The sequence below is a fragment of the Furipterus horrens genome, unplaced genomic scaffold, assembly GCF_987537825.1.
Source record: "Furipterus horrens unplaced genomic scaffold, mFurHor1.1.pri manual_scaffold_6, whole genome shotgun sequence".
Classification (NCBI taxonomy): Eukaryota; Metazoa; Chordata; class Mammalia; order Chiroptera; family Furipteridae; genus Furipterus; species Furipterus horrens.
In genome coordinates this window covers 120,150,790-120,161,729 of record NW_028327176.1, presented here as the reverse complement: position 1 = coordinate 120,161,729, position 10,940 = coordinate 120,150,790, and positions in this window count along the sequence as shown.

Sequence of the window (10,940 nt, the reverse complement as noted above, 5' to 3'; positions counted from 1 at the left end):
CTTGTCAGGAGCACGGTAGCTGAAACCTGGAGGATAAATAGGAGTTATTAAATTGGGTAATATGAAAACATTGTATTCTCAGACATCTCAATATATGAGGCTTAACTTCGCCTCATAACTATATAACAATAGAATCAGAAAAATCTAAGAATATCAAAAAGCCTTTTAATTAACTCAAATCAACTTTGAATATATTATTGAAATCTTTGATTAGCTCATTAAATCCTCACAACAGCCTTCATAGAGGACAAGTAGTATACCCATATTACAGATGCCAGACTGAGGTATGGAGAATTTTTCTCCTGATATTTATTTAAATCTGACTGCTGTTAGCTTACAATCATTATACCTAGGCTATTCTCTAGGAAATATGAATAATTCCATCCTGTTTTCTATCAGAACCACTGATTTACTTGAAGACATCAATCAATAAATACCCCTTAGTCACTTTGTTCGTATAGCAGTTTCTTAACTGTAGGTCACATGGTTTCTAGATTCTTCCCATTCTGTTCTTCCCAGTTTATAGTTTTTAAAAAATTATTTATTTTTAGAGAGAAGGGAAGGGATGGAGAAAGGGAAACATCGATGTGCAAGAGAAACATCCATCAGTTGCCTCTCACATACCCTCAACCGGGAACCTGGCCTGCAACCCAAGCATGTGTCCTGACTAGAATCAGACTAGTGACCTTTTGGTTCGTGGGGCACCCGCAACGCACTAAGCCACACCAGTTAAGACCCAGTTTAGAGCTTTTCAAGTGGTTTCACCAACATTAAGTATATTATTGCTTTGGATGCATAAAAGACTGGTCTCAGTCTATAGTGTGCTTTTATTAATGCGACTCAAGAGATAAGTCACCTTATTTGCCCACTAGTTTCCTAAATTGAAGCTTTGGACTGGATGATCAGAGTGGTATAAATTGGAAAAAGCTGTCCCTTTTATCATCTCATGTGCATAATACTGTCTATCTCTTAAGATTGTTGTGAGAATGAAATGAGCTAGTAGATATAGACTCTGTAGCCCAGTACCTGATCTATTGTCAAGAGCCTATTAAAGGTACTTTTTACTATTACATTCGTTTGGAAGTCCACAATTTACTTTAAAAAACTCAATTGTACTTCTGGATTATAGTAAACAAACATTACCTGATCTTTTTAATATAAACTATATTTTAGACTATATTTGCATGGTTTTTTAATCTTTTTTTTTTTTTTTACAAACCTTTGATTTTGGAGTAACTTTAGATTTATAGAAACGTTGCAAAGGTAGGATATGAAAAATAACAACAGCCAACACAATATCCGCCTGGTGTGAATGAATCAAAATTATACCTTTTTTTTTTTTTTGTCAAGTCGGCAAAAATATATTTTTTGGTGTAATGCGGCATCTTGTTCTCTGATTATGGTCCTGCCAAATGCAAATTCACCTAAAAATCTTGGATCACCAAGATTATTATCAAGGTCGTATCTAGATTATTATTACCAAGACTATAATCTAGGTCATATTTCACCATTTTAATCACTAGGTAATCATGATGAAAATTTTATCAAATGTTTGAAGTAGGTGATAGCTTTAAATTTACTTTCTTTGGGCAGACAAAAAAAAATTTTTCTGCCACTTAAAGTTACTAAGGTCAAGGTGGGACTAAAATCTTTACACTAGGAATTTAAATGTTCCATTTTAAGCAATCATGGTTTCCCTAAAAGAGTTCAGGTAGTCTGGCTTTCTATCAGACTTTACAGATCAACAACAGCACATACAGCCTGGATATTGCCCCTAACATAATCTCTTTTGAGACATTGTCTAAAATGTAGGTTATTGCTTGTATAAAGCAGAATAGACTTAAAATAGACAGTCAAAAATAGGTGATTTTGTTTATTTTAACGGGAGTAACTAACAGCAAAAGCTGACAGAAGACAGTGTGGCATGATTCTGCAAGTATGGTTTCCAGAGGTCCAAGGACAGATGGCTAATATCAAAAGAAAAAAACGTTAAATATTCCACTTGGTTAAATTTTCAGTAAAATCATGTGATTGAGGTAGTATCCTAGTTGGTGTTGTAATGAACTGTAGGATTGCCACATAAGCAATTTCAGATCCAGTGCTGGCTGGAGCCTGAGGAAGTGGTTCTCAGCCTCCTGGTGAGAGATGGAGCCTAAGGAAGTGATTCTCAGCCTTCTGGTGAGAGAATCTGCAACATCTTCTGAGGCCTGGGTTCCAGCCATTGAGGTGGAAGGGGTGCAGCTGTATCATTGCCAAAAAGGAAGGGCTGGCACAGCCTTGGCCTGCAGTCCCTCATTTTGGCCATTGTTGTACCTTCTTCTCTTCCTCTTCCTCCCCTCCCCTGCTCCTTTTTTTTAATTGTCACCCAGGGATATGTTTATTTATTTGAGAAAAAGAAAGAGAGATCAATTGGTTGCCTCACATTCATGCCCTGACTGGGGACCAAACCCACAACTTAGGCCTGTGCCCTGACCAGGGATCAAGCCCTCAACCTGTTGGCATATGGGGTAATACTCCAACGGAGCCACCAGGCCAGGGCTCTATTGTCATTCCTTCTTGATGGACCCTTAGGGCTTTTGTTGAGCCTCCTCCAGGATTCTGCATAGAGATGAAAATTCAGTTAAATGTCTTCTGAGAAATAAGGTGGTTTTATTCAGTTATGGTTCCATAGAGAGAATATTTTCTCATAGCAACTCTTTATATTGAAGTTATGGAATGGATCTCTTGAAGTTCAGTTTCTCATATTATATAGCTGCTCTTCGTATTTTTTCTTCAAAGCTCTGATACCTGTCTCTGAAGTCTGTTAAACTGCCCCACCTTGAGGTTTCTTTGTGAAACAGAAAATACAGAAAATTCAATGTTTCCTTTCATTGTTTGAAATGAGCACACACACACACAGCCTGGTCTTGTATTAAATGTAGCATAGTCTAGCAATGTTTCCTTTTAAATTTAAGCAGTACGTTTTTATGCATCTTAACATGCTGTTTTAAATTTGGATTGTCCACATTTTAAAAGAGTGTAGACCAACTCTAAGAGAATTCAAAGAGCAACCAACATAAGACTAAAAATTAATTCATTATAAGGCACTGGATTAAAAATAATTGTTTTTTACCCTAGCCAACACTACAAACGTACTATTGTCTCCAAGTAAACAAAGAGTATTTTAACTTGGCAGAGGATGCTGTTCAAAGGGAAATCATCACTCTAAGTTCCCCACACAGCCTCTAAGCTTTGGGACAACACTTACATTAGATTATTATAATGGCTCATTAAGCACAGCAATTCCATAAATCTGTAGCATGAAGTAGGCTAAGGAATGGGAACTGAAGGTTAAACCAAGAGAAACAGACTTCTAGATTATTTAATTGGGGTGAAAAAAATTTTTATCTTGTGGAGGACCTCTGGTCCTTAGGAGGAAAAAACCCACTGAAAGTGGCACGAAAGTATTGTAGTTAGAATGTGTGAGACTCATGCTCAACAGTAACTTGCAATTATACTTTAATCGTATCACTTAACCAAGCTACAGCATAGGAAGATATAAATAAGACTTGTTTTTATTTATTTAAGATTTTATTTTATTTTATTTTTTCAGAGAGAGGGAAAGGGAGGGAGAGAGAGAGGAAGAGAAACATCAATGTGTGGTTGCCTCTTGTGTGCCCCCAGTTGGGGACCTGGCCTGCAATCCAGGCATGTGTCCTGACTGAGAACTGAACCGGCAACCCTTTGGTTTGCAGGCTGGTGCTCAATCCACTGAGCCACACCAGCCAGAGCAAGACATGTTCTTAAAAGCTTAAAAAAAAAAAAAAAAGCAACTTACTTTGAGGAATACAGTGATGTCAAAGAATCTTCATGTATTGGAATTTTCCCATCAGGCAGTAGTGCTATTCAATCAGATTAGTGTTTTGCAAATATTTACTAGGATTCACAGTAAGAAATATATTTTCTATTGCAACACAGTATAAACACACACTTTCATTGCATCTAACACATTTTCAATTGGAAGGCATAAATGTTGCCAATTGTAATTGTAAGATACTAGGACATGATTATAGGGCATACACCAATTTAGAGATGAAAAATATAGAAAAATATGCATTTTAAAACTGGTGAAATATAATTTGTATTCAAGTAATGAAACAAGTTTCAGAGAATAGTATTTACACTTCAGTGTATACTTGTCCAGGCAGGCATTCAGTTGGCCCAAAGCTTACATTTTTTAAAAATTTGGTTTTGATAGCCCACCTCTCCTTGGAACATGGAGTGGCTTTTCATAGACTTGAATTTCTGTAATAGGATGCAAATTCAGTTTTCTGTACATACAGATTACTTATTTTCTAGGTTCCTGAGCCAGTACACACTGTAAAATTAATTGCAATTTAGATTCTGCCAAAAGCAATTGAGACAATGGATATTTATTGAGGCAAACTAGTGGTTCTCATAGTTGGCTGGGCATCAGAATAACTTATGGAGCTTGTTAAACACAGATGCCAAGACCTTTTCAGGCCAACTGAATCAGAATTGCTTGTGATAAGGCTTGGCCTTCTACTTTAATAAGCTCTATTGGGAATTCTGATGTCCGATCAGATTTAAGAATCATTGCTCAAGGGCTTGCCAATCAATCATACATTCCTTTAGGTTTTTTTTTTTTTTTATTAACAGCTTATTGATATATGTCATATGAGAAAATTCACCTTTTGAAAGTGTACAATTCAATGATGTTTAGTATATTCACAGAATTTTGCAAACATCACCACAATGTAATTTCAGCACATTTTCATCACCTTAAAAAGAGGTGTCCTTTGTAATGGCAAAGAGGCCACTCAGAAGACTGCTTTTACAATTCACTGTGTCAGTTTCACACCAGCCTCAGGCCTAGATCAAACTCTTGAGAGGACTGCAATGACCAAGACTGTTTAAACTAATGAAAATTTAGCTCCTGGGCTTCATGAAGGAGTAAACAAAATCACGGTTCTTTGGCAAGGCAGAGGGCCATGGACAGACACTGGTAAGACAACTAGCTGTGTTTATCATAGGCAAGTTACTTGTCTCTAGAATGGAAAACAGTTTTATCATGAGGTTAGGTACAATAATGCATGTAAAGCACTTTCTTAATGTCCAGCACACAGCAAACAGTAGTAGCTACTTTCATCTTTGATAAAATCACTAATGAAAGCACTGTTTTCCTTAAGGGAAAAAGTTTTTTCCTGGTCCCCCTGATGAGACAGAACTGCATCACTCCCAGGAAGCTCTCAGCTAAAATTTTTATTTTAGTGTAATTTATCTATCTACCTACCTATCTGTCTATCTATCTTTCTATCGTCCCACCAAGTGAAAGGTCACCGGTTCAATTCCCAGTCAGGGCACATGCCTGGGTTGTGGGTTCAGTTCCCAATGGGGCTCATACTAGAGGCAACTGATCGATGTTTCTCTACCTCTCTTTCTCCCTCCTTTGCCCTCCCCTCAAAAATAAAATAAAATAAAATCTTTAAAAATATTTATTTTTAGAGAGGGGGAAGGCAAGGGGGAGGAGAGGAAGAGAAACATCGGTTGTACACACCCTGACTGACATGCCCTGACCAGGAATCGAACTGGCAATGTTTCATTTTGTGGAATGAAACCCAGCTGGGCCACACTAGTCAGGGAAGCTCTCAGTTAGAATTTGAAATTTAAGTATAATCTGCTTTTTACTCAGCTGATCTTCAATTTAGAATTGTTCTGTTTTCTTTAAAATGTCTCAGCTATATTTTTAGAAATAAGCAGTGGATAAATTATCAGTAAATAAACCAAATACATTTTGGAGTCTTGAGATACATATACAAATTAATTTATTTGGCTTTAAAAATTTGGGGGTAAGGAAGTATACACAACATAAAACTTACTATCTTAACCGTTTTTAAGTGTAGAATGGCATTAAGTACACTTACATTGTTGTGCAACCATCAGCACCATCCTCCCCCAGCACACGTTCACCTTGTACAACCAAAACTCTGTACCCCCCCAACTGCTGGCAACCACTCTTCTACACTAGGTACTCTTAAGTACCTCATATAAATCATACAATATTTGTCCTTCTGTGACTGGCTTATTTCACTTAGCGAAATGTCCTCCAAGTTCATCCATGTAGTTAGTGTGTGTCAGAATTCCCCTCCTTTCAAAGGCTGACAAATATTCCACTTTATTTATGTATTTTCTTAATCCACACCTCTGCTGATGGACACTTAGGTTGCTCCCACCTTCCGAAAACTGAATAATGCTTCTATGAAAATGACTCTGTTCAAGGGTCAAGACCCTGCTTTCAATCCTTTTGAGGGAACGGTCATACTGTTTTCCATAGCTGCTGTGCCATTTTAGATTTCCACCAATAATACATAAGAGTTCCAGTTTTTCCACAGCCTTGCCAACACTTGTTATTTACTATTTGATAATAACCATCCTCATAGATGTGAGATGGCATCTCACTGTGGTTTTGATTTGCATTTTCCTAAGGATGAGCAATGGCCAAGCATCTTATCATGTGGTTATTGGCAATTTATATTATCTTTGGAGAAATGGCTATTTACTTCTTTGCCCACTTAAAAAAAAAATTTATTCATTTTTAGAGGGGAAGCAACAAAGAAAGGGAGAGAAACATCAATGTGTGGTTGGTTGCCTCTCATGACCCCTACTGGGGACCTGGCCCGCAACCCAGGCACATGTCCTGACCAGGAATCAAACCAGTGACTCTTCAGTTCGCAGGCTGGCATTCAATTCACTAAGACACACAAGCCAGGGCTTTGCCCATTTTTTAAATTGTTTTTTTTTTTCCTTTTTCTGTTTCGTTTTTGTTTTTGGTTTTTGCTGAGCTTTAAGAATCTTTCTTATATTCTAAATAGTAACCACTTGTCAGGTATATGATTTGCAAATATTTTCTTCCATTTCATGACTGCCTTTATACTGTTGTGTCGTCCAGATTAGGAAATACTAAAAATCTGCTTAAGTAAAATTACATATATATCATGAAAATAAGCTTCAATATTATATGAGGAACAGTGAAAAACAGGTAGTGTTTGAAGATAGGGAAGAAATGAAGCTGTAGAGAATGTGAAGATGGAAGAGTTACAGAAACAAAGGCACATACAAAAGTATTTAGTTCGTAATATCTGTGTCATATTTTTATTGTTTATTCAGTTAAATTTTAATTTTGACATTTCTTGCTTTTAGTAGTATTTGTTCATTCTTTCAAAAAGCATGTCCTGAGTGTCTACAACTATGGCATTGCCTGAACTCAAAGCTTTTATCTTGTTAAGAGGTTAAGGTAAGACAGGTATTAAAAATTAAGGCGGAATGAAGTTAAGTGCAACTCTAGAAGTACTGTGAAGAGGGAGCCTAAAAGGCAGTTTATCTTCACTGTGTGCCTTCCAGCATAAACAGCTCTGCCAGCCCCAAAGGAACCTCTAGTTGCCTTTTGTGGCTTTCCTGGTATTTCTGACCACTTCTCTTGGACAGATTCTCCTCAAAGTTGGTATTTCTGAAGTGGAAAAGCCATGGCTATTCCAATCTAGGTTGACACTCAAAAATGACAAAATATTTTAAAACAATCAGTACTAAAATCCAAACTCTAGGCTATAAGGTAACTTTATAATTCAAGGCCATTATGGTTTAACTTAGCATAGGTCCGATCTTCATCCTCCCTCCCACCCCACCCCCAACAATTTTACAAATGCTAATGTTTCCTAGCTGTTTCCTCTTTTTATTTTGGTGTTTCTATTGAAATGAACTTTAGAACCTAGCTTTTATAACTACTAAGCAATCTGATCAGAGGAAGTCACAAGTGTGGCCAACTTCTGTTGGAGGAAGACTACTGTCACTATTGGGGGATTTCTATAAAGTAACTGGCCTGAGTGAGGTTACATTCTTAGCTGTTTTTTTCCTAGGGCTTCACAGTTTATAGCACTTCTGGTGAGCAGCATCAGAAGGTAGTCTGCTTTAAAATATTCTTTCAAGTCAGATAATTTTGTATAAGTAAATATGTTATTTTAAATTGTAGATTTAGACCTCCATCCAAGATGGAGAAGTAGGTAGACATGCTGCATCTCCCTCCATAACTAAGAAGGAATACAACTACCTCAAAACTAGAGACAACCAGAAGTTCCAGAAAATCGAGGTGTATGGTAAGACCAACAAACAAAGCTATAAATAAGAAATACTCATCCAGACAGGTAGGGGGAGTGGAGCTGAGGTAGAGAGGATGCGGTGTGGAGGCGGTGGCAGAAGCTGTGGCCTGCCGGCAGAAAGTGCAGTCATAAGTTTAAAAAGTAAGGAGGAAGACTTCCGGCCAAGATGGAGGCATAGACAGACATGCTGGGTCTCCCTCCACAACTAAGAAGGAATACAACTACCTCAAAACTAGAGACAACTGGAAGTTCCAGAACATTGAGCTGCACGAAAGTCCAACAAACAAAGATATAAAGAAGAAATACTCATCCAGACAGGTAAGAGGGGACGGAGCCTGGACAGAGAGGAAGTGGTGTGGACACGGAGGCAGCGGCAGAAAGCACGGCCACAGGTTTTAAAAAGTAGGGAGGGACACCTGGGGAGCACTCCCAGCACCAGACCAGACCACGCAGCTATGGTTCCAGCCCCAGGGAAAATAAGGCCTCATTGCTTCTGACTGTGCAACCAGTGGGCATCGAGGCGGAGGAAGAAACTGCAGGGCCCTCAGCAGAGTCCGCCTGTTTAAAGGGCTCCCACCACCCTAGAATGTCCGCAGACCCACCCACTCTGGGAACAACGGCCAGGGCAACAGCTAGAGGGGTGCCAGTCCCACATGGGAAGTGGGCAAAGTGCCTGAAAAAGAGATAGGTGCTGAGCAAGTGGTATCGTTCCCTCTCAGACCTCTCCCCTACATATAGAGCCTCAATGTGGTAAAACTCGTTGTCCTGCACTGACAAATACCTAAGCCTCTGCCCCTTACAGCGTAACAGGTGTGAGAGCTCTACCTAAGACACATAAGCAAACACAGGAGCCTGTCAAGATGAGAGAGAAGTATGACCCAAAAGAGGGAACAAATCAAGGTGCCAGTTGGGAGAACTAAGCAACGAGGAGATAGCCAACCTAACAGGTGTAAAGTTCAAAACACTGTCGATAAAGATGCTCACAGACTTGACATATATGCTTATGTACGGCAAACACAGAAAGGAAAAAGTGAAGGCTATGCTAAGTGAAACAAAGAAAAATCCACACGAAACAAATGAAGGGAAGGAAACCAGGGTTCAGATCAATGATTTGGAACATAAGGAAGAAATACAGTCAACCAGTACAGAATGAGGAAACAAGAATTGAAAAAAATGAGAAGAGGCTTAGGAACCTCTGGGACAACCTTAAACGTGCTGAATCATAGGGGCGCCAGAGGAGAAGAGGAAGAGCAAGAAATTGAAAACTTATGTGAAAAAAAAATAAAAAAAGAAAACTTCCCAGATTTGGCGAAGGAAATAGACATACAAGTCCAGGAATCACAGAGTCCTGAACAAGCTAGACCCAAAGATGAGCATGCCAAGACACATCATAATTAAAATGCCAAAGGTTCAAGGTAAAGAGAGAATCTTAAAAGCAGCAAGAGTAAAGAAAAGTTACTTACAAAGGGGTGCCTATAAGGCTATCAGCTGATTTCTCAAAAGAAACTTTGCAGGCAAAAAGATACCGGCAAGAAATATTCAAAGTGATGAAAAGCAAGGTCCTACAACCAAGATTACTCTATCCAGCAAAGCTATCATGTAGAATGGAAGGACAGATAAAGTGCTTCCCAGACAAGGTAAAGCTAAAGGAGTTCATCATCACCAAGCCATTATTATATGAAATGTTAAAGGGACTTATTTAAGAAAAAGAAGACCAAAACTATGAACATTAAAATGACAACAAACTCAGAACTATCAGCAACTGAATATAAAAAATAAAAACAAACTAAGCAAACACCAGAACAGGAACAGCATCATAGGTCTGGGGATCATTTGGAGGGTTATCAGCTGGGAGAGGGAAGGGGGAAGAAATGGGGAAATGGTGCAAATGGTGCAGGGACTAAGAAGCATAATTGGTTGGTACAAAATAGACAGGGGGAAGTTAAGAATAATATAGGAAAGGGTGATGCCAAAGAACTTATATGCACGGCCCATGGACATGAACTAAGCGGGGTGGGACTGCTGGATGGAAGGGGGGTACTGGGTGGAAGGGGGGTACTGGGTGGAGGGGAGCAAAGTGAAAAGAAATTGGGAAAACTGTAACAGCATAAGCAATAAAATATACTTAAAAGAAAAAAAGAAAACTAAGTAGAACAGAGTAAAATGTAAAATATAAAAATAAAGATATACAAATGGTTAAGAAAAATAAATAGATTTAAAGAAGTTTCACACCTTAAACTAAATGGTAGAACCTATAACAAATGTCTTTCATCGAACATTTTTCAGTGAGTTACTATTGTAATGGAATTGCATTACAAAACTTAAATTTCTTTATATGTGTAGTGTCCAAATTGCAGTTGTCAAGAACCTATCAGAAGGAGGGTAAGAAGGGGAAGGGTCTAGTCAAAGAACATGTATAAAATAAATAAATAAATAAGAGGTACATGAAAGACCCAACTAAGGACACTGATATAGGACACTTGCATGAAAAAAATTAAAAACAAAAATATTTTGTTAAAAAAAAAAAAGGAAACTTTCAAAGCATTTAGAAACTTTCTATTTCCTCAAAATAAATTTTTGTAATATTCCATTCAATAAGCATTCCATTCACTGCTTTTCCTCTTGTATTTTATCAGAAAAAAAAGTTCAAAAACAGTGGTTTCCTTTCGAGTGCTAAACAATTACCACATAACACCCTCTTTTAAAAAATACAATGCAGTATTATAGTCAATATCACCTCTGCAGAAAGAATTCTGTCCAGATAAGTAATTCTGTCATGATAACTAA